At 42.3% G+C, this 25,539-nt stretch overlaps 1 long non-coding RNA gene across 1 annotated transcript; it reads right to left on the bottom strand.

Moving 5' to 3' along the window:
* Positions 1 to 1,893: 1,893 nt before the first annotated feature.
* On the bottom strand, positions 1,894 to 13,711 carry LOC142827339 (uncharacterized). Its single transcript, XR_012902045.1, has 3 exons — positions 11,893 to 13,711; positions 4,488 to 4,685; positions 1,894 to 2,271 (listed from the first exon to the last, which is right to left on the bottom strand). It is a non-coding gene; the product is annotated as an uncharacterized LOC142827339 (long non-coding RNA).
* Positions 13,712 to 25,539: the final 11,828 nt, after the last annotated feature.

Raw genomic sequence — 25,539 nt, 5'->3', positions numbered from 1 at the left:
TTGAGGTGCTACTGTTGGGTCCCCTTTTCGCCTTTGAATATAGTTTTTAAATTTTGTTACACACCAAGGGTATGTCTACACTACTACCCCGCTAGTTCGAACTAGCGGGGGTAATGTAGTCATCCGCAGTTGCAAATGAAGCCCGGGATTTGAATTTCCCGGGCTTTATTTGCATGAAGCTGGCCGGCGCTATTTTTAAATGCCGGCTAGTTCGGACTCCGTGCCGCGCGGCTACATGCGGCACGGACTAGCTAGTTCGGATTAGGCTTCTAATCCGAACTAGCTGTATACCTCGTTCCACAAGGCGTACAGCTAGTTCGGATTAGAAGCCTAATCCGAACTAGCTAGACCGTGCCGCATGTAGCCGCGCGGCACGGAGTCCGAACTAGCCGGCATTTAAAAATAGCGCCAGCCAGCTTCATGCAAATAAAGCCCGGGAAATTCAAATCCCGGGCTTCATTTGCAACTGCGGATGACTACATTACCCCCGCTAGTTCGAACTAGCGGGGTAGTGTAGACATACCCTAAGTGCTTGTAAATGGGAAAGTATTGGCTGCTAGAGGTACCTGAGGTGCTGTGTTCCCCCCCTCTCCCTCAACACTGGCCAGGCACAGCTCCCCACCCTGCTGCCTGCCCACTGCCCCAGAGTCTCCCAGGTTCCTGGCAGGGATTTCTTGGCTGCTGCCAGCTCCGGTGCCATAGGGTGGTCCCCAGAGTTCCTAGCTGGGACCACCCAGCCAACACCGGCCCTGTTGCTGCCAGGGGTTCCTCAGCCGGAGTGGCTGGCTGCCCTGACCCACTGCTAGGGCCAGCCCAGCTGCCACTGGGGCTTCCAGCCACACGCCTCTGTCAGCCCCGCTTCAGCCGAGGTGGGTGGGGGTGTTCCCCAGCAGAGGCTGCCCAGTCATTCCAGCCCTGCTGCTACCAGGGGTTTGCCAGGATTCCTGGTTGGGGCCGCCCTGCTGCCAACAGCTCCTTTGCAACCAGGGGTTCCCCAGCTGAGGCTAGGACTCCCCAGTCCCCTGGCTCCCCTAATACCAGGGGTTCCCATGCCAGGGCTCCCCAAATGCTGCCTGGCCCCACTGACACAGGGGTTCCTCAGCCAGGGAGTTTCCCAAATGCCACTGGGCCCAGCTCCCCAGCCCCTGCGTTGCTCTTGCCTATGGAGCTCTTATTTCTAGCAACATCCGTGGTCCTGCCAAACCACAGATGTTGCCAGACCAGAAAGTCCCCGATTTGGAAGGTTCAACCTGTACATATATTTTAAGCAGTCCATGTGTGTGGAAGAAAATATATTAAAACAAGACACCTGAGAGGTACCCTTAGTGACTACAGAGGTACTGTACAAAAGTAGGGGATTAGCCTTTTTCCACTCAAGGAAGAGTAGAAGCCCCAGAAAATATTAAAACATGGCTTCAGGGTTTGTAGACAGATGCATGTTTCAAAGATATTGCAAATAAAGTTTCATCATACAAAACTAGCATCATAACTAATACTTACTACTTCTGACTTATAAGAGCCAGAACTGTACCACATAGTAAAGATCTGGGCTTAAGACAATAGAATATACCCTGTATTAATTAGTAACACAAGATTTTTTAAAAAATTATTAAGTTCAGAGTTTTAGATATCTGCAACACTCCAAAAAAATCTGTTAAAAGAATGTTTTTCTCTCTTACCTTAAGCCATTAACACCTATGTAAACTTTGTTTGAAATGTTATCATGCAAATGTCCTCCTGGCACACAACCCGCTCCCCTCTCTCTTCCTCCCGCCCATGCAGCCTGCTTCTCTCCCCCCTCCCAGCCAGACAGAGTGGACTGTAGCAAATCAGAACACCCCAAACAAACTGCCCCTTGCCTCTACCTCACTGCACAGATACCAGAACCCACCAACACCTTCTTTCCTCCATGCAGTCAGCCACTTACCTCATTCTTCCCAGCCCAGGAGGATTGAAGAGATTGCTGGGTTTCTCTCCCTCTCCCCTTGTGCAGATGGGACACAAGGCATACTTGTACAAATATAATTATTAAATAAAAGTAAAATGTAACTAATGCCCAACTTAACAGCTAGTGTGAATTCAAAGCAAGGTCTCTCTCACCACATTCCAGTAGTCCTACTGGTGGCACTTTTTTAATATAGGATGCCTCCCCCAGTCCAATGCGGCTTCCTTTGTTCTACAGGGTGGTGGGCTCAGAGAAAAGGAAGAATGACCTGGGGTGTCTGTCTTTCCTTCTTATACTTGTTCCCCTTCATTGACAAGCATCTCCTGCTGAGGTTCAGGAGACAAAAAGTGTATTTGGTCGGGAATCCCAAACTGTGTCTTTATAAGACATTGCTTTGTTTAATCTGGGCCCCTTTTCCTGTCAACAAATAGCTATTTAACAGATGATGGCCCATTTGACCTTGTTCACACTGGCTGAGGCATCAGCTTGCCCTTTGTCTCTGAGGAATTGATTTGGCTGCTCCCCAGACTTGGAATATGTTTTGGTAACACGATACACTAGAATCTTATAACTTTACCTTGCAATGTTTGCATGCATGTTTTGACAAACATATATTGACCAGCAAGTCTGAGTTTTCAAATGATAACTCACAAGGCACACTTGTACAAGCATTATTATTATAGCATGCAAGGGGTGAATATGGGGATGCAGGCAATCGCAGAAGGGTAATATAGTATTTGGGAAAACTCAAAGGATTTTGCATAAATCAGAAATAAATGTGCAGCATGATCATTCGATAGAAAAGGCTAAGCATTTCAAATTCCATGACTAGGAACATTCATTTCCTGAAAATATTGTTGTGAAAATCAGTGCAATGTATTTCTTTTTAATAATCTTATCTTGTGGTTTGGGTTTATTATTAATAATTCCTAGTCATTTTGTACATTTACAACACAATAATAACTATTTAGAAAGGTTTTTATTGTCTCATTTTACCAGTACAAAACAAAATCAAATAGAAGAACATTAAGAAAATAATTAGAATGGCATGCATCAGTAAAACATTGTTTATGAGATTTTTAAAAATAAACGTTATAATATTTTATTAACAGAAGTGACAGATGCAAAATTGTGCCTAGATTCACAAAGTTCTACAGTGAAAATGGGGTAAAATATTTAAGCAATACATGACATATGTCATGCCAAAAACATATATGCCGTGGCTCACAGTTTTAGATATACACAATTCATTTATTAAACTTTGGATTCTTAAATACAAAGGTTCACTAAGTTTGATTCCCAGCCTTCAACTGTCTAGGTAATGAGGACAGGTCACTGATATAAAGCAATGTGGGTCACTTGGTAGTTTAGGCACAAGCAAACAATATGCCTGTCAATATGGCTAAATGTAAATGTACCCAGTAGGAACAAAGAACGTAGGACATACTTCCATGATGGAGGATTCTAACCGGGGAAGTAGTGACTCTGAAAAAGGTATGAGAATCATCATGATAGATAATCAGATGAACGTGAGATCCCAGTGTGACACTGTGTCCAAAAGGGCTAATGCAATACTTGGAACTCAAACAAAGAAATCTTGAGTAGGAACAGAGAAGCTGTCAAGGCTGTTTTTCAGTCAAGCACTCTGAGTGCAGAAGGTAGGGGCCTCCAAGAGACTTTAAAATACACCACCACTAAGGCATGTGTTTAAAATCTCCCCTGATTCCACAGATTCCCTGGCCTTGGATTGGTATTGCTGCCACCACCCAAATGTAAAACCCCTTTGAGAACCCAGGAAGGAACACTTGGGAATTGCTTCCTGTGGTGCATCTTCAAATTATTTAACCCGCCCTCTGGAGAGAGCTTGAGAAACTAATTTCTCCTAGTTGTATGGTTTGCAATCTTAGGGAACATCTAAACTGTGGCTAAAGTCGAATTAAGATACACAACCTCAGCTACATTAAGGCATAACTAAAGTTGAAGTAGCTTAACTCAGATTTAGGCACTGTCTACACAGCGGAAAGTCTAAGGAAGAACATTTTTCCTTCGACTTTCCTTACTCTTCATAAAATGAGGGTTACAGAAATCAGATTAAGAAGCCCGTTATTTTAATATTATTTCAAAGTAACTGGTTTGCTGTGTAGATTCATACTCTGTTATTTCAAAATAACATGAGTTATTTTGAAATAATGCTGCAGTATAGACATGCCCAGAGGTACATGCACACAGAACCTTGTGACCTCTAGGGCACAGGAATCAAATCATGGTTTTGAAAAGGTGATTTTTATTAACAAAGCAAAGAAAAGATACTAGATGAGCATTATTTGGTTGCTAGGTATTACAGAGCAACTAAAAAAGGATTAAAACGCAGAGAATTACTTCTGAGGATTCTGTTTGGAAAGTTACAGTGTAGGGGGTAGCTACATGTGCTCAACATAGAGAAGTACAACAAACCTCAAAATAAAGAAAATAATCTGTTTGAATCTGACTAAGCATTCCTTGTTCTACTCACATATCTGTAGTTCCAAGATTTAGTCCTTACCTAGATGTTGCTGGATCCTCTATGCCTGTTTTCCTAGCTTAACTCATGTCTCCCAGGCTCTCCTCTGGTCACACAAAGACAGGAACAGGAGTGTCATTCCTTCCAATTCAAAAGCCCACACTCTATTTCCAGTGGCTCTCATGGCCTCCTGCCAACTCACTTCCTGCTTCCCTAGCACTCCTGGAGACTTTCTAGGACCTACAGGCAAGACAATTAGGATTAGATTTCAAGAGTTAACCACCTTGAAAATACTTTAGTTAATTGAATAGCTAGAATGTCCAGAAATTACCCCTCCCATTCATCACAGAAGCTATTTTAACTGAGCATTTGGCACTGATGTGACAACTGTTGGAATACTGTGTCCTGTTTCAGTGTCCACATATTAAGAAGGATGTTTATAAATTGAAGACAATTCAGAGAAGAGTCATGAAATTGATTAAAGAATCGGGAAACAGGCTTACACTGATAGACTCAAGGAGCTCCATCTATTTAGCTTCCAAAGAGAAGGTTAATGGGTTATTTGATTAAAGTCTCTAAGGGTACATCTACACTACAGAGTTAGTTCAAACTAACTTAGTTCGAATTAGTTAATTCGAATTAGTTAATTCGAACTAAGCTAATTCGAACTAACGCGTCTAGAACTAAAAACTAGTTCGAATTAGCATTTTGCTAATTCGAACTAGCATGTCCGCATTAAGTGGACTCTGAACAGGGCTTACGGATGGCCGGAAGCTGTGCCGGCAGGGCATCAGTGGAGAACTCAGAGCGTGGAGATGCTGTCTCAGGCTAGCCGAGGGCTGTGCTTAAAGGGACCCGACCCCCACCCCGGACAGACAGTTCTCAGGGGTGCCCCGCTTGAAAACCAGTCCTGGCTTGGAGTGCCCGGAGTGCCCACACTGGGCACATCACACCACTCGGCCATCAGACCGGCTGCACTTGCCGCAGGCTGCCATCTGGGGAGAGGGGACAATTGGGGGGCTGCAGGAGAGCTTCCACCCCCAGAAGCCCGCAGAGCTAGCCCAGTCCTCCCCATCGGGGGCTCGTACCCCATTCCTCCCTCACCTCCTTCCACTTACCCTTCCCTAGCCCCTTTTCTTGATGTACAAAATAAAGGACAATTGTGGTCAAAAATGGAATCTGTCTTTATTGAACAAAACTGGGGGAGACTGGGAAAAGGAAGTGGGAGAGGGGAAGAGAGAGGCTGGGAGAGGGGAGGGCAACTACAATGATCAGGGGTTGGGAACAGGTCCCATATCAAAAGAGGCTAACGAGACTGGGACTTCTCAGCTTAAAAAAGAGGAGACGGAGGGGGGACAGGATAGAGGTCTCTAAAAGCAGGAGTTGGGTGGAGAGGGTGCATTCAGAAAAGTTCTTCATTAGTTCCCATAAAGAAGTACTAGAGGACACCAAAGGAAAGGAATGGGTAGCAGGCTTCAAACTAGTAACAGAAAGTTGTTCTTCAGAAAGCAAAGAGTCAACCTGTGGAACTCCTTGCTGCAGGAGGCTGTGATGGCTACAACTAGAACAGAGTTTAAAGGGAAGTGAGATCAAGTCATGGAGGCTGGGTCCATGGAGTGGTATTAGCCAGGGGGTAGGAGTGGTATCCCTGCCCAAGGTTTGTGGAAGGCTGGAGAGGGATGGCACGAGACAAATGGCTTGGTCACTGTCTTCGGTCCATCCCCTCCAGGATCCCTAGGGTTGGCCGCTGTCGGCAGACAGGCTACTGGGCTAGATGGACCTTTGGTCTGACCCAGGACGGCCATTGTAAGCTCAGGGCTCAGGGTCGGGGGTCTCAGTGGACCCCCTTGATTTTCATGCACACCTGCTCCTGGGTGGCCAGGCTGGCAGCTCTCCTGCCCAAGCCAGCCACTTTCCTGTGCCTAGTGCGGAGATCGTGGACAAGGTCCACGATATCCACACTAGACCAGGCGGGTGCCCGCCTCTTGAGGTCCCGGGCAAGCTCCTGGGAGCCGCCAGCCTGGTCCCGGGAAGAGGGGGAGGGCTGGAGGGCATCGGGTGGCTGGCTCGAGCCGTGCCAGGTGCAGGGTCTGCTGGCTGGGTGCTGGCAGGCTTGCACCTGGCACGGGCACCGTAGCCAGCCCGTGCCCCTTTAAGGGGTCCGGGGCCGGGAGGGGGGCATAGAGTTTCCCTGGTGTTGGCCAGAATGGCCACCAGGGAAACCTGGGGAGGGCTAGCCTCCCACTAGTTCGAATTAAGGGTCTACACAGCCCTTAATTCGAACTAGCTAGTTCGAACTAGGCTTAATCCTCGTGAAATGAGGTTTACCTAGTTCGAACTAAGCGCTCCGCTAGTTCGAATTAAGTTCGAACTAGCGGATCGCTAGTGTAGCGCCTGTCAAAGTTAGTTCGAACTAACTCTGTAGTGTAGACATACCCTAAGTACTTACATAGGGAACAAAAACTTTTAATAACAGGTTTTTCAGTCTAGCAATAAAAGGAATAACACGATCCAGTGACTGGAAATTGAAACTAGACAAATTCAGGCTAGAAATAATGTGTACGTTTTAACATTGACAGCAATTACCCATTGGAATAATTTATCTACTGTCATTCTCCATCCTTAGCCATTATTAAATCAAGATGGGATGTTTTTCTAAAAGTTAGGGACTAGGTATTATTTTGAGACCTTTTTGCATGGAAAAAAGGGTGAATCCAAGAAGCAGAGAGTGACTTTGAAAGCCTCAGTCTGCATCCCACATGCTGTACAATATGCTGCCTTTTGCTTGGGCTTTCATGGCAAAGGCACAATTAGCCCTCTGCCAGCAATGTCTGCTATAGGATGTGTTTCCATCACTGCCCTTCCTCAGAATTATACTAGGGGGCTGTGTCTAGACTGGCCAGTTTTTCCGGAAAATCAGCCGCTTTTCCGAAAAAACTTGCCAGCTGTCTACACTGGCCACTTGAATTTCCGCAGAAGCACTGACTTCCTACTGTAAGAAATCAGTGCTTCTTGCGGAAATACTATTCTGCTCCCGTTGAGGCAAAAGTCCCTTTTGCGCAAAAGGGCCAGTGTAGACAGCTCAGATTTGTTTTCCGCAAAAAAGCCCCGATTGCAAAAATGGCAATTGGGGCTTTTTTGTGGAAAAGCGCGTCTAGATTGGCACAGACGCTTTTGTGGAAAAATGTCCGTGCCAATCTAGACGCTCTGTTCCGAAAATGCTTTTAAGAGAAAACTTTTCCGTTAAAAGCATTTCTGGAAAATCATGCCAGTCTAGACGCAGCCAAGGACAGCAGCTTTAGTTTCCACCAGGTGTTCAATAGAAGTTCCACTGGCATCCTCACCCTGCCCTACTTCATTCAGAGCCTCACACATTCAAGCAGTGCTTATCTTTCTTGGGCTATTGACGGAGATGAAATGACAACCATGGCATGCTGCTATAACCTTCCTCTCACAAGTTTACTACCTCTAAGGATCATATGCTTATGATGAACAGCAAGTCGGAGACAGAACTGGAAACAGAACTTCTGATTTACGAAGAGCAAAGAATGGGACTGGACCGCTTTCCTATGCAGCCAGTTAAGACATAGGTCTTTAATCACCATTTTATCCCTTATTGCTCCATTCAGAGGGCTCCCTTTAAAATATAATGGCCTCATTTGCTTGCAAGGTCTTTGACTAGGGCAGGGGTAGGCAATAAGATGACAATAGGTCACCAGGCTGCTGCTGCTATATTTACCTGCACCTCGGCCATGAATGGCCCATTGCAGCTCCCTGTGGCCACAAATCACCATTCCCAGCCAAAGGGGGCTGTAGGAAGCGGCATGGATACGCAGCTCCCATTGGCCGGGAATGGCAATCCACTACTAACAGGAGCTGCAATCGCCCATACCTGCAGAGGCGCAGGTAAATACAGTGGCCGTGGCCACCTGCCAGGGATTGACCCTGGTAAACTGGATCTAGTTTGCAGGCCTTTTTTTGCCCAGCACTGGACTAGGATCTCTTGCTTTGGACCTCACCCAGCTTCTGGCAATTACCAAGATGGAAATAATAAATAATCATTAGGCATAGGGCCTCAAATGATAATTAAATCGAGCAGAAAGTAAAACTTCTTTTAAAAATGTGCAGTGATTAAAATAAAGAAATACCCTTTACACTAAGGTAGCTGCAGTCATTGAAATGCTAGAGATGGCAGTTGTACAATTTCTTCTACTGATCCCCGCCCCAGGAATTAGCCACATTTGTAAGGCAATTAACTCTTTTTCAGTAGCAGATTTTGTTGGCTCAGTGATGGCAGATCAGATGGGAAGGCTGATCAGCAAAAGGTTTTCTAATGTTGATGGTGAAAGATTAAAAGGTATGTTTAGACTGGTACTATTGCAGTTGTAGGACAAATTATATTACTGCTTTCATCATGTGCTTGATTAAGTTGTTATAAAAATGAGGAATTCCAAGATAATTTCTCATGGCACTCTAAAATGGTTTGTAGCATTCAGTTTACTAGGTATTTAACTGTTTTTATTGTTGCATATACTCACTGAAACAAGCATTTTATAAAACAAATGGCCAGGTTAATGAATGATTCTGTAAGCTTTTTGATTGCTCGATTTTCTGCATTTTCAGAAATTCATGTCAGTAATTTATTTTAAAAAGACTGAGTGTAGATTCTTATTTTTACCATTTCTATGCAGGAAATACATAGGATCCCCAGTCATGACTCATTGTGCAGGTTGCTGAACATACACAGGGAAAAGATGGTCTCTATCCAAAATAACTTATAATCTCAGTAATCTGCTAAGAATTTCATATGTTGTACTGGGCAATCTTCATATCTATTATGCTGCTCATTGGAATCTATACAAGTTGTGCTACAAAAATTAGTATGTTCCAGCTTGTGCACTTAAATTTTTAAGAGGCAGAAAACTTCTCAGAAAGGAACATTTTCCAGTCATGAAATTTTGGCCCACATGTTCTATCCCTATATCAGCCAGCAGAATGCAAAGTCAGGTTCAAGCTCCTTGTCTATGTGACATGATTTAATCTCAGTCCCATTGTTCACATGACCAAGCCACTACCATAGCTGGCCTCTTGCTGGTATTCAAAGACAGAATAAACATAAGTTTTACTCTTACACCCTTTTCCCCCAACAGCAAGAGTGAATCTAGTCCCTTGTTTGAACTCTATAACATTTATCTCCTTCTTCCCAATTAAGTTCCCTTTTTGTTAATGGAATTGTGCACATATATTAAAAGAACTGAGATGCTTGATATATATGTATTATAAGCAGGGTTCTAGGGGAGCCAGCTAAGGTCACTCAATAAGAGGTGGACTGCAAGAAACGGGATGGCCAATCCCCAATGCTGCCTGTTACTCCAATATTTATATTTACTAAGTAAGCACAAAACAGCCTCTATATTACCTTATTGGTTAATAAATAAGTCTAAACAATGCAGTTCCAGCCTCAGGCATCCATGCAGACACCCCAGTCAGATAAAGGTCTACCAACCCCAAAGGATTAGTCACACTATCATCTAAGTCAAGAAATATTTCTGATTTTATCTCAGACACATGCTCACAGCCAATTCTTATTAATTAAACTAAAATGTATTAAAAAAGAAAAGAGAGAATATTGGTTAAAAGATCAGTATACACAGAGACATGAGTGCAGTCCTTGAGGTTAAGTTACATAATAGAATGGTGATCCTGAAATTGCAAAAAGTTCTTTTACTATTTAGTCCAGGGCTACTCAACACATGGCCCACAACCTGTTCATTTGCGGGCCGCGGTGCAGTTTGGGTTTGCAATGCGGTTTGGGTTGATCTGTGTTTTAGTAGTTAAATTCATGGACTGTTGTGAAGCCAAAACATAGAAGTAGTCAATATGACGGTCTTCTGTTGATATGCATTTTAGTAGTTAAATTCCTGGACTGTCATTGCTTGTGAAAAGTGCTGTTATATGGGTAGATATCAGGTAAATATTGCATTTTATTAGTATCAGCAGAACTGACTTAAATGGGGCCTGCATGTTGTGTAGTCTTGCCTTAATCTTTGTATTCATGCCTGTTAGTGTGAAAGAAGCTATTACAATATATATTTGCATGCATGTGAAACCACACTTGAGTTACAGCCCTCAGCATGTGCTGTATCATTGTGGCCCTCGGGGCTTCCAGAGTTGTAGCCCCGATTTAGTCCGTGGTTATAGTCCTAAATCCATATCCAGGGTAATTCCAAACAGTGTCGGGGACCTCAATCCTTGTGGTTTAGGTTTCCCCTGTATGAAACCTCAAGCAGATCTGAGACCAACAGGATCAAGACTCAGGTGTCTTTATACACTTGCAGCAGCCTCTTGGCCTGGGAGAATAGAATAGTCTTTTGATCTAACAAGAGACAAATAAACAATGATACTAGTTCAATCAAGTTTAATCATAAATGTTAATATTCCCTTCTGATCTTAAATCAAACTATAGTAACAGACAAGAATTGTTTGTTCATATTGTAAGACCTAAACAAACACCTACCTTTCTACTGATGTAACTATGCAAGTTTGCATTTCAAAGTTTGACTCTATCCTAATGTAACCCCACCTACTATCAGTTATGCACCTTCCCAACAAGACTTTAAAGGTTCACTCTGGGTCATTTGGCTTGGAATTGTTTAACCCTTTCTGGCCATGTGTCTTACTTAGTACAAAAATTGTTGCAGCTATGTAACAGTGGTTATAATAATGATCCATATGGCCACATTTTAATCAAATAACATCATAATTTGCAAAGAACAAGAGCAGATGGGACCAAAGTTGTCTATGAGAGGCAGAGATTAACAAATATTACATAATGTAGATGGTTTAAATTTACATTGTAGCGATTAGTATTTTCCATCCTGATAACCACCTGGAGCATGGGTCACTTTGGCATTCTATGGAATTGCAGAATTTCTCCAGTAGTTAAACCACATTGCTTTTGGAGGACTTTAGAGTGCAAAGTCTTTCCCTTCTAGCTGTATAGAAGAACTTTCACACGCGTACCAATCTGTCTGTTTACAGCCAACTCAGCTCAGCAATCAGAGTGTTGTTTTCATATTTTGTGAACATTTGGAAGTGTGCCACCCACTACTGTGATAGAATGTTGAAATGTTTGGTCCTGCCATTGTTACAGCGCTGTTGGGTTTCTCTAACCCTTCTTGGCTATTTTCCAGCCTCACTCCTTTCATTCAAAATGTTTATGCCTGGGTTTTAATCTAGATGACCGACTCCTCTTACATCTCTTCTGTATCAAGGGTTGCTATACTGGCTCATTGCAAACTATCATTCATTTGTTTTTAAAAATGAAAGCACATGATCAACTTTCTGTCCTTTGCTCTAGTACAAATCCCTACATTCTGATTAGCAACTAATAGGTCTCTGTCAAATAAAGTATAAGGCTCTGTATACTGCATGGTTGAGAAATCACCTGTTATGTGAATTAGAACTCCTCAGCAGTGTTCCCTCCAAGGTGCTGAGGCCGCATTGGCAGGCAGCTGGGGCCAAGACTGCAACCGTATTGGCAGGCGGGCGCGTGGCTGACATCAGGGCTAAGGCCGTGTTGGTGGGCGGCACAGGAACTAGTAGTAATCAAGCTGTTCAAATGCAAGTGGTAGTCCATACTTGGTATACAACTGCTTCATCTTAGTACTCCTTGAACTAAGACACTATTCCTCTGATACATAGTGCTCATTATTCTTTAAAAACTCTGTTTATAGAAATGTGATTTGTCTGGCTTAGTGTTATTTGGCTGTTACTGGCCCCATCTGAAGGAATAGGGGATGATATGAGCTAATGATATAATGCGGTATAAATTCTACAATATATCAACCCACTCATCATTTTACACTACTGGTGTGCTCAAAAATATGGTGGGTATGCAAGCCCCATACAATCCATTTTGTAGGAATCCTGACAGTCTACGCTCTTTCCACAGAGTTGCCTTCCTGGATCTTGTCAATAAGAGGAAACGATCCAAGTGGCTGTTTTAGAACTTTTAAAGGCTTCACTTCCACTTCAAACAGCTTTTTTTGAACACAGTGATAAAAAAACAGAAGCAAAAATGGAACTTTTGAAGCTGCTAAAGTGGTCATGGGGAAGAAGGGATGCATGCAGTTTGGTGTGTTGATTAGATTAACTTTGGTATGAGTTGAAATCTTCCTGAAAAGTTTTCATCATCTTCAGGTATGATTTTGACAGATGGACATTTTACATTTAATTTTCGGCTTCTTTTTAAATAGTGAAGTTAGTTAATTCTAATGAAAACAAAATAAATTTTCTTCACATATTTTGCAACTTTCACCCATTTTAAAAATCAATATCTCTACCTCTATAATTTTTAGTGTGCAGAAGGGAATATTATCAACCAAATTAAACACTGGTAATAACTTCACGGATATCAGTCGTATTACACCTGGGATGAATTTTCATTTATATTTCCAATTTAAAAAGCAGTGAAAGCCAATAAAGAGATAATCTGCAATTTAGGAGTCGGTATTACAGATTTTACCTTACCTGTCTTTAATTTGCTTGCATGGCTATTAGGCAGGAACATGGCAACTGAAAAAGAAATACTCCTGGAGCATTGAATCCTAAGGTCCCTGTTATGATGAGCAGGGAGAGACTAGACACATAAAAACAAAGCGGAAAATATTAAACAAATTTACATCTAATTTCTATCTCATTGGCTCTAAATAAGCAGTTTAGAGGGGTTTAGGATGATGTCTTTTTAAGAGAACATGGCCTTAAATGTATCTTGTGTAATGCAATGTGGATAATAAAACTATCATCATCCATTGGAGCTGGGCAAGAAATGGGTTTTGTGTTCCATGAAAACTTGAAGTAACTGAAAATATTCCTGTTCCAAATCAGGATGAAAATAGAAATCTCAAATTTCTCAAGCCAAAAATCTGGAGAAGAAAACCAGCCTGAGTCAATTGAAACTTTTGTTTTCATGATTTCCAAATGTTTTGTTTTGATCAATTATTCTTATCTTTAAACTGTTTTACTATACTTCCCTTATAAATTGAAATGTACAAGAGTCCTCAGTGGGGGCTCTTGTGCATTTCAAAACGGAAATGCCTGCATGGAGCCCGGGGTCAGCGGGAGACTCAGAGTCTCCTGGTGACCTCAAGGTCCATGCTGCAATGCCACTTCCAAATGCCATGTGGAGCCTGGGGTCAGCTGGGACTCCCCAGCTGATCCCAGACTCCGTGCGGCATTTCTGCAGAACTCAGGTTTAACTTGGGACTCCCCCGCTGACCCCGGGTTCAGTGCGGCATATCCCCAGAACCTGGGGTCAGCTGGGGAATCCCCAGCTGACCCCGGGCTCTGCATGGTTTGAAATGCCGTGCTGGACCCCATTTGCACATTGCATCCCCAGGAGCCACACGGCGCTGCCACTTTGAAACGCCATGGCAGCATTTACAAAGCAGTGCCGCACAGCTGATCCAGAGCTCACCTGTGTGGCACTGTCCCTTTGAAATGCCACCTCAGCGTTTCAAAGCAGCACCGCATAGAGCTGACCCTGGGCTCCATGCGGTGCTGGCTCTTTGAAACACCGCCACAGTGTTTCAAAGGGGAAGCATTGCACAGAGCCCAAGCTTAGCTGTGCAGCACTGCCGCTTTGAAGCACCAAGATGGGATTTCAAAGAAGCAGTGCTGCACAGCTGAGCTGGGGATCAGCTGTGTGGCACTGTCCCTTTGAAACACTGTCTTGGTGTTTCAAAGTGGTAGTGTCACAAGGAGCTGCCCCTGGGCTCCACGCAGTGCTGTTTTGAAACGCCGAGGTGGTGTTTCAAAGAGGTAGCGTCACATAGTTCAGGCTCTGTGCAGTGCTGCCACTTTGAAGTACTCCTGCTTCCCACCCCTTTGCTGCGTCTCTCTGATAGGGACAGCAAGCGGGGTGAGGGGAGGGAGGCGGGGGAATCAACTAGTCAAATAGTCCTTAACATCTTTAATGCTTACCCATATGCAGTATAGGACACACAAAAATTTGAGGCATAACTCGGTCTTAATGCCACCCACTAGCCCCTTCCTATTCCTGTTCAGTGTCTCTGCTTCTGCATGAGACGATCTAGTTAACTTAAAAGTGTAAAACCCTCCCAGACCTATTAGCAGACATTGAACCTGTCAAAGAGCCATTCAAATGGAAATTAAGCTATTTAACAGGCATTTGCCAACCTCTGCTATATACTGTCAGTTTCTGATTTTATTGTGTTAATCTATAAAACCTTAGCTTAAAATTTGCTTTTAAACAGTTTTAGTCTGTTGCTGAAGATTATAAAATCACATCCCTCCCTGCCCAGGCTGCCACTTTTAATGGTACTGTGTAAAACCCCATAAATCCTAAAGACATCCCTGTCCCCTGCCCACAAGAGGGGGAGAAAGAATTTGAATAGGGATCTTCCACCTTTCTAACCACTAAACTACGAAATATTCTGATGAGAGGAGAGACTCTTCCTCTGTGTTTTCTGATGACCCTGTTCTATGATGGATGAATAATAGGAACAGGGGGACTGGGTTTTCACATCCCAGATGGGTGCCCTTGCATAATAAAAGCACATGTGAAAACAAAAGAACTATATGTAATGAAAAAGAAAACTCAGTTCTAAATTGATAAAGCTATTTCTGTTGTGCCTAGCTGATCTCTAATAAAGTCAAAGAAAATTCAGACTGCACAGAATTGTGTTCTTCCAATTCCTGCATTATTGCTGCAGTGGAAGATCCAAGTCATGTGATCTTTTAAAATGTCATACTCATAACATAGTCAAAACTCCCCCTAATTTTTTCAGAATAAGCGTGAGTGTGGACAAAGATAAAACAGAGTGAAAACTGAGGAAAGGTCCTGAAGGATTTGGCCCTGGAATATAGGCAAAAACTAAAACAAAGCAGCAACAAAACCTACATCTAGTTCCTTATGTAAAGAATTTCTTATGCTTTTGAAAAAGCTGTGATTGGTCACTATGGCAACGGACATGAAATGGAAAAATGCTTTTAATACAACAAGCTGATTTATCTCTGCAAATTTAGAAACTATAATCAAAACACTGAAGAAAATGTGTCTTTTACAATATGTACTTTTTAATATATATATATATATATATATATATATATATATATATATACACACAAAGCAGGACCAGCATACACAGAGCTTTGAAATGTCATGGTATTTTATAATTTTAATGAGACAACATCCAAAAGGCAGAAGAGGCATTTTTAAAGGTATCTTTTTTAATCACGCTGATTTAAAATTTACAGTAATCTTAAGTGTCAGAGTGACAGCCCTAGACATTGAAATCCTCTCTGGAGAATCAAAGAATCAACTGAATCCAATGATTAATTGTAGTGTAGAGCATCAACTGGTTTGCATGCAATAGTTTACAGATAATACGTCTTACATTCAAGTTCTTGTGCAAAACTCCCATTTCTATCAGTTGTCATTTTTAATGAGCAAGGCAAGCAGGATTTGGCCTGCAGCATACCCTAGCCTATTGAAATAGTAGAGCACCTAATACTACAAACTCTTATTCAGTTCAGCATTTGTCACATCTTTTCTTCATAATATTTCTCACATGAGATAGCATTGGCTTGACTATATCCACAGAAAGTAGAACAGTAGTAATCAGTGATCTGAAAAGTGTCCATTCAGCTGCAGGCATAATCTAGGTAGCCAGATGGACTGTTCTCTGTTAGGCATAACATGTCTATTGATTGTTACCTCATTTTCCATCCTACAAAATGCATCTTTTGTATCTTGTCTTTAATCTAGACTGTGAGTTCTCTAGAGCAGTGAGTATCTTGTTTACATGTCTATGTAATGCCTTGCACAGTGTGCATTACATACCATTGACAAGGGCATGGTCAATGGGGTGTGGGGGGAGAGTTTGCCTTGGGGCCTCCCAAACTAAGTGGTGCTACAATCTGGGGCATTGGGTCACAGTGCTACTCACTGAAATTTGGTTTGACACAACAGAGGGGCCACTACGCCAAACTTGAGTGCTGCCCTGCTAAGTTAAAGTGAGTGGTTCAAATGTGTGTAGTATGTGAAAAAAGTCTGTGGATGTCCTGTTTCTTATATACATTTAATAGGAAAAGTCTCACAAAGTCTCAGTTTTTCATGCATGTAATTTGCATAGCTAAGACAAAAATTCCTAAGAACAGCATGTTATGAACTCCTCTTCTTCAGACAAACGTTAAGATTTGTGCTTAAACAACTTCTGTTGCAAAGTTTGGAATAGTGGCTATGTCTAGACTGCAAGCTTCTTTCGAAAGATGCTCTTTCGAAAGCATCTTTCGAAAGAGCATCTTTCGAAATATCGCGTCTAGACTGCAGGCGGATCTTTCGAAAGAAAAATCCGCTTTTTCGAAAGAGAGCACCCAGCGAGTCTGGCTGCTCTCTTTCGAAGATGGCCTCTTTACATTGAAGAACGCCTTCCTTCGAAAGAGGAACTTTCGAAGGAAGGCGTTCTTCCTCGTGAAACGAGGTTTACCGCCATCGAAAGAAAAGCCACGTTCTTTCGAAATAATTTCAAAAGAACGCGGCTTGAGTCTGGACGCAGGGGAAGTTTTTTCGGGAAAAGGCTACTTTTCCCGAAAAAACCCCTGAGTCTGGACACGGCCACTGAGGCCAGGCAGCTAGTAGCTGCACTTGGAATGGAGAGGATGATTGAGAAGTTCCTTGTTGCAGGGTCCTTTAACTATGCAAAGAATTCTGTTCATCCTGTTGCTATGAAATGACATTTGTTTATAAAGAATCACCTTTTAATGGCTTCTCTTGGAATGCAGCTCTTTGCCTCATGTAAGTAGAACAGGATGAAAGAGTTGCAAATGAAGTTCCAACTCAGGACTGTCACTGTAAAAGTTCAATTACAGAACTCCATGATATTTTAAATAGTGTAAAATGCAAAGCTGCAGAAAGGCGAGTCTTGTTAATACAGCTCTTCCATGGATAAGATTTTAATGGAGCCTTCCTGATACTGGAAAAAGTTTTTTGGTTCCGCATTTATAAATCCAACACTAAGTTACCTCTGGCACGTGGTAACTTCCATTCAAGCATTCATTCTCAACCAAGCTGAACCTAGGCTCCAGGGCTTCATTTCTATGGTATAGCATTGTTTATAACTGCTGTTCTACCAAAACAAACAAACAAACAAAAACCTCACAAGCCATTTTCTGCTCTGGACTTTAAGGAAAAGGTGCGGGTATTAAAGAATGAAAACAAACTGGCTGCTTTGAATTATGTTTGATCTTGTTCTATACATACCTCTAAGGGAAACAAAACTATTCACCATCCCAACTCCAGTTTTAAAAAAAGACACCTTACCTGTAAACTAATCCTAATTTTTCAACACTTCTTATATCCAATAGCCCCCGGCTATCTTAAAATAAATAGTGCACATACTAAAATTTAGAATAATATGGAGCAGCAGAAAGGAATTACTTCTCTGGTGCAGAAGTTATACAGAAACACACTGAAAATAAAATGAAAATGAAACAAGCTTTAACTGGGCCACTGCCAATCACTTCATAATTTGTCAGAGCTAGGATGCAGATGTCTTGGCACAGAACAAAGCAATAAACTTCCATTACATTATGGATCAGGGAAAGCAGTGCCAATGCTCTTGATTTTATAAAATACATGTGGCTGCATACTAAGCAGTTGCAATTTTTTAAAGCAGAGCTGAACACAGGCAGGTAGTATTTGCTGAATAGACACATCACTGCAGTTTGGCAACAGCTAGTCGCTGTATTTGATCCCAACACCAGTGTCGGATAAAAGAAGAAATGTTAAGAATGTGCATAAATGATTAAAGGATTGGGGCTCCAACTTCTTTACTACTTTATTAGAATGAAGGAGAAAAATTCCACAATGACAAAGGAAGTAAAGGCTAACTCATTATTAGGCAAATAAAGAGAACACAAGAAAATTGCTAATTTCAACTTTTCCATTCAGTTCTCTTCTGTAATGGCCGTAATTACAATAAAAGGTCTGATATCTGGCACTCTGTCAACTGAAAAGCTCTACTAACTGGCATTTTTCATATCTTCCAATACAAATCCTCAATTTAGTAACTAGTAACCAGGACTAGTATATTGCCCAGTGCATTATACAACTGCACATTCTGCAGTCTACTTTAATGCAATAGATGCAGAAGACAAGTAAGCAAGCTGATATCAGTAAACAAGCTGATATCAAAAAAGCAGCTCCCAGGGTTTGTCCTCAGGGTCATTACAGAGTCAGCCAAATCTACACATTCTACATCTACAACAATAATTGATGTTGATAATGATGACCCTGAGGCACTGTAGGATCCTGAAATGTCTTCTGAATCAAAGAAAGATTAAATTATGTTCAGAACAGTGTTAGTGTCAAGTGTATTTTTAGTCATCTGGGTATATGCCATGCGCTGCCTGTACTGATAAGTAGTGTCATAAAATAATCTGTATAGAAAACTTTACCAGCATATATCTAAATGCTTCCAGAAACCCACCACTCTGCAGTGCAGTACGACTATTGGATTGATGAGCATGCATATCCAATTTATACTTGATTCATTTTATTGTATTCTTTGAAAATTGGTACTCCATTGGTAAAGTATAACTCTCAGTCAACTAAAATATTCAATTAACTGGCATCCATCATGTTGGATAACAGCTTTTACTATACTTAACTCTGAAGTTTGCTTACTGCCAGAAACAAGTATATGTCAAGTGACAGCTTGTTAGTCAAGGAATCATCTCTGTACCAGTTTTACGTTACATCCATATCACAAGTTTCACAGCGATAGCCGTGTTAGTCTGTAACTGAAAAAAAACCTTAAAAAACAACAAATAGTCCTGCGGTACCTTAGAAGCTAACAAAAAATGTAGATGGACATGACGAAGTGGCTTGTGCCCAGCAAAGCTCATGATCCCATCTACATTTTTTCTTAATCTCTAAGGTGCTGCAGGACTATTCGTTGTTTGTAAAGTTTATCCATATCACAGATTCTCCTGGGCCAGCAAAGCATCTCACAATGCAGGCTGACCTTAATTTTACAGTACTAAATGGAACATTAATTCAAAATGGCTACTTGGGCTTTAAATCCCATAATATAAATGGTGAGCAGGCCAAACCAAAAAGCACAGTCAGGTTTCTTGGCTTCCATCCCCTCTCCCAGCTACACCCAACACTAACCTCTGGGAGTGGCAGCAATCCTTTCTGTTTTGCTTGCTAGGTTCTGATTGGCTTCCACCTTATCAGCCCTTCTATCCCCTGAGGACTAATTCTTATAGGTCATCCTGGGCTTAACTTGGACAGTGATAGAAATGTAGCCGTGTTAGTCTGGGGTAGCTGAAGCAAAATGCAGGACAATGTAGCACTTTAAAGACTAACAAGATGGTTTATTAGATGATGAGCTTTCGTGGGCCAGACCCACTTCCTCAGATCAAATAGTGGAAGAAAATAGTCACAACCATATATACCAAAGGATACAATTAAAAAAAATGAACACATATGAAAAGGACAAATCTTACCCATTACCAAGATAGCTTCCCCAATTATCATCTCTAATACCATTAGCTCACAAACATCCCACTCTCCCCACCTCTAATATCATCAATTCACAGACACTTACCTTCCCTCCTCCCCCCCCCCCCCGCATCCCCCTCCTGTTCTGAAATGTGATTTGTCCTTTTCATATGTGTTCATTTTTTTTAATTGTATCCTTTGGTATATATGGTTGTGACTATTTTCTTCCACTATTTGATCTGAGGAAGTGGGTCTGGCCCACGAAAGCTCATCATCTATTAAACCATCTTGTTAGTCTTTAAAGTGCTACATTGTCCTGCATTTTGCTTTAACTTGGACAGCATCTCTTCACAGCTCTTGGAGACCTGAACTGGCTGCTCTTCTTCTACCCTGAGCCCTGAGCTTACCTTCCCTCTTGTTTCCCCCTTCCAGCTCCCTCCTCCCAGGTTTTCCTCTCCCCTCTCCCACCCTCTCTTCTCCCCTCTCCTGCCTCCTTTCCCCAGTCTCACCAGAGTTTCGTCTCCCCCCTCCCCCAGTTGTATTAAATAAAGAGAGTTTGTGTTAATGAAAATACGTGTATTTTTTGACATCAGGAAGGGGAGTTAGGGAGGGGTAAGTGGAAGGATGTGAGGGAGGAATGAGGCACAAGCCCCCAGTGGGGCAGTCCAGGGAGGCTCTTAGTGTTCCTCAGGGTGGAAGCTCTCCCGCAGGGCCTTCTGGATACTGACAGCCCCCTGATGGACGTCCTGGATGGCAGCCTGCAGAAAGTGCAGCCAGGCTTGCAGCAACACATCCACAAGAAGCACCAGAGTGCCCAGGGGCAGCTCTGGCTCCATGTTGCAGAGTGCTGTGGTGTCCTGAGTGAGGGCAGCCAGAACACGCAGAGACAAAATGCTTCACTGTCCCTCATCGAGATAGGCAAGCAAGGAGGGAAAGCTGAGAACCGGCTGTCCAGAGGGGGTCCCTTTAAGCACAGGTCTCAGATAGCCTCAAGCAGCAGCCACACAAAGTAACTCCTGACCTGATGCCCTGCTGGACCTGGTTCTGGCCGGCCTTAAATGTGATTCAGCGTCCACTCAATGTAAACGTGCTATTTCAAAATAGCAGAACGCTATTTCGAAATGCATTTTGTGTGTAGACGAGTTATTTTGAAATAACTTATTTTGAATTAACTATTTTGAAGTAAGATATTTTGAAATAACACTGTTGTGTAGACATACCTTAAGTGACTTGCCCTAAGACACATTGGAATACTATGGACTGAGTTTTGATCTGCCGAGTCCCAAGATAGCACCATTGGGCCATCCTTCCTTATTCATGGACTGTTCATGTACAGTATGTATTGATTCATGTGTTCTTTTTGTCAGTTCAAAGACAGAAGACTGATATTTGGGACTGCTCCATTCTTACCTGGCAATAATTATAAAGTCTTTCTAAAAAGGACTGATGGCTTTGGATGGAAGTTACTGTATTGCATGTAGTAAAACATCTCTAGAATCTCCTCTGCTGGTGCAAATGGCACCACGCCATCTTAGCAAAGCCCACTTTTCCCCAATGTGCGAGGGAGTCAGAGCTAGAGAAGCACAGACAGTGTTTTAATCACTGCTTGCTGTTCGTGGTTATGCTGAGGAAAGACAGGTTTAGGAACTCTATCCATAACCCCTCTAGCAGAGGCTACAGGCAGAATGCACTCCATCTTTCACTACTTGTCCACACTCTTTCCCTGCTAGCACCAACCACCCATTGGACAGCATTGGTCCAAGGTGGATCCGTCAGCAGAGAGCAGCTACTGTGCCTTTCTGAAATCTGCTTTTAAGGACTTTCTTTGCCCTTTTATCAGAAAGAACAGTCACTTTAAATTATAAATATGATGAAATTGTACGCGAATATGCAGTGTTCGGGCAGGAGACAATTCATAGCTGTATTTACATTTCATGGGAACGTCTCTTTGTATGCAATCCCTAACCAGTTCGCAAAGACCATATCAGCTGTCCATCCATTCTTTGACTATTCCACCCCATCAGATTTTGCATGTATGAATAATCATAGCTGAAAGTAAAAGGCGCCATGTGCAAACAAAATCATACAAGAAAGCCAAGAATTGGAATGACATACGTGGAGATAACTCTTGGTTATGTAATCTATTACATTAAGTGTACTGATTGATGATCCTTTGTTCAGAACAACAAGATCATGTTAAGAATAGTCTATATAGAAGGCTACAGTTTAAAACACCTCCCACACAACTCTGATTATGTCACTCCCATTCTTTTGAGTTCTTTTACTGGCCTCCTGTCTGCTTCTGCATTAAGTAAAAACACTTCAGTGCTCTACACAACTGTGTATATGTCTCTTGCTTCCATTTCATTTTTAATTGGAGTGTAGACATACCCTAAGTGGACTCCCTTTTGTCTTTGAAATACCACTTTGCAACTCAGTACCTTCAGTTAACTTCTTTATTCCTACTAATTTCTATTCTTCTGCTCTCTACCCCTTCCTTCACTCTTGGTCAAAAATAGACAAGCAACAAAGACACAGCTTCAAAGGGTTTTGGATTAGGTCCAATAAAATCTTCTTACTTTGGAAAAAAATCCTCTAACATCTGACTCCTGTTCCTTTTGAAGTCAGTGACAAACTCCTAGTGACTTCAGTGGAAGTCAGATTGGGTTTAAAGGCTGTGCTCACTTTACCATACTTGCAGTTATCTTTTCTGTATATTCATTCACATCATGGTCTGTTGTGATCAGGTATTGTTAGATGATTAATTTACATCATAACTATTAAGGGTGGAGATCTTGTTTTCCTATAGAATACAGTGTATCTGTATTAGATCAGTCACATCTGTAGAGCTACCGATCCAATAAATACATCAATAAATAATGTTGGACTATTCTTTGATGTAAGCATTTTCAAAATATTTGCAGCATTTAGGCATCCATCAGTTTTGACTTTCAAAATCAAACTGCCACCTTGTGGTACAATCTGAGAGAGGTTGGTAGAAAATTAGATTTATACAGATTTGTGATTTTTAGCCTCTCCCAGTGGTTTCAGAGTTTCACCTTTTCTTTCCAAAATAAAAAGTCCAAGATACACCACTCCCTAATGGGATATAGAGTTTTATAATGATAAATCCAAAACATAGGGCCATTTCTAACAAAATTTCACTCATACAAATAAAAATTACATTGAATCAAACTGGATCACTCATAAAACTAACCGTTTATAGGATCAGGCATAAACACATACCATACTAATCCTAACTTTACACAGGTGAACCAACCCCTTGCAGGCCTGGATTGCACCCAGAACCTGAACTGTGACAGATATAAAGTCCAAATTTTCTAGTGGTTTTGTGTGCCTCAGTTCTTGAGACACTTGAATAGGGTTTGATTTTCAGAAAGTGCTAGGCTCTCAATTGAAACTAGCTTCCAGTGCCACCCTTACTCAAGATTATGCCCCACATTTTAAGGGAATTTAGGCATAGTTTTGCTCAGCTTTGCAATGCGCAAGTGGTTTGGGAATTTCTGAAAACAATATTTAGGCTCCTAAATCAGTTAGGCATTGCAACACTGAGTGCAGCAACACCTAAATACCTTTGAGAATTCAGGTCAGTGTCCAAGACACAATCAAACCCATGACAACATCCATAGCTTCATCCACTCATCAGCCAGTCTGGAACAGTGCAAAACAGGTCTCTTGGCATACTCTGTATTGCCCATTGTGTGGAAAATGTCATGGATTTACACTTACAATATCAAAATTAGCCACTTATCTTGAATGCTAATCTTAGGTTTGATTTTTAGAGCTGCTATACACCTGCAGCTCCCACTGAATATATCTGGATTGGTGGGTACCAGAGATCCTTGAATCGAAGCAGTGAGTGTTCAGCACCTATGAAAACCATGCCGAAAGTGTCTCAAATTTAGCAATCAAAGAGTACGTCACCCAAAATTAGTGGCTACATTTGAAACAGTGGCCCTGAACTTTGTGAATGGTAGACTGTACACTTCTAGGTCTTATGTGTGAAACTACAATGGGCAATGTTTTCCAATGCCATGCCATAAGGCTTTTGTACTGTATTTCTTTGAAAATGAAGGTTTAGCTGCCAAGGGCGGAGCTGGGCAGAAAATGGTAATGCTGTTTCACAGAGGATTTTGGAATCTGGTTTCATTCCAATTGGGACCCCCCCCCCCCCCCCCCCCCGCAAAAAAAAAAAAAAAGAAAAATGTTGAAATTCTACACAAAACACAGTTACAATTATTTTCATAGTGCTACGCAAGTCCTGGCACTGGGGAAGACCCGTTGGTAGGCTCCTCTGGATCTAGGTGGCCCAGGCTACTGAACAGCTGTGAGCCTAGCAGCTTGAGTTCTTAGATCTTCTGGGATCTTGGCTTCCCATCAGCCTGCCAGACAAACTGCCAAAAGCCTGGAGCCAGGACTGCCGAGGAGCTGTCTGGGGAACCCGGCAGGAAACCTGGCTGCTGGCCAGTGGAATTGTGTTGACGTCAACATGGTCCCATGAAACTTTAATTTTGACCCCAAAAAAGTCTTAATTGTTCCCATCCAGCTCAGGCAAAAGGGCTAATGTGGAAAGTGCTACGATGGGTTTCATTACTTGCAAGTGATAAGCCAGAGCAAACAAGTAGGCTGTGTCTAGACTACATGCCTCCGTCGACAGATAGCCACTGATCAGCTGTTTGTTGGCTCAGCGCGGCAGCCATGTAAATTTAAATGAAGCCGCGATTATTTTAATCGCGGCTTCATTTCCCTTATTCGAATACACAAATCTACATGCCTCCGTCGACAGAGGCATGTAGTTTAGACGTACCCGTAGAGTCCTGGCTAGAACCTTGCTTATTATGAAGGCCTACAGGCCTACAGGCCTTGGACTTGGGTCTGTTGTTGGCTTTCATGTCCTGGTCACTGTCCCGTGTCTTGCTAATCACCAGTGGGCTTAGTGGCTAATGGAAACCTGGCTGTAGTGAAGGCCCTGCTCACAGTGTCCTGATTGGAGGAGTGCCCAGTCCCACCCTTTGATCTGACTATGCTTTTTAAACTGAAAGGAGGCACAGGAAGTTGTCTGTGCAACTGAGCAAATTCCTGGCTGGCTGCTACATTAGACCCTGCCTTCTTCTTGCCTAACTCCTGAGCTGTCCTGATTTATCCCTAGTTCCTTCTTTCTTGATACTTAGCTCAACGCCTGACTTTGACTCAGTCTTAATCCTTGGCTTAATTTCTGAAGCTGATTCCTTCTCTCATGACTAGGGATGATTACCCAAGTTCTGGTTGTGACGCTTACTGCTTTCCCTGAGAAATGATACCAGAGTTAAACACCTTTTAATTTAATTTTAATATATTTACATAGGAAAAAGCCTGACTAATTAAACTTAACTTATTCGGGCTCCCTGATGATACTTCTTCACATTGGTCTCATAACCACGGCTGTCTGTGCTTGCTTTGACAGAACTCAGATTATGGTGACATCCAAGATAGGTATTTCAATGTCTGAAATGCTCCTTAAATAGAACAAACAGATCAGTATGACTTAGCGATAAAATTACC

This window comes from Pelodiscus sinensis, chromosome 2 (genome assembly GCF_049634645.1).
Source record: "Pelodiscus sinensis isolate JC-2024 chromosome 2, ASM4963464v1, whole genome shotgun sequence".
Taxonomy (NCBI): Eukaryota; Metazoa; Chordata; order Testudines; family Trionychidae; genus Pelodiscus; species Pelodiscus sinensis.
This window is presented reverse-complemented; position numbering and strand designations above follow the sequence as displayed.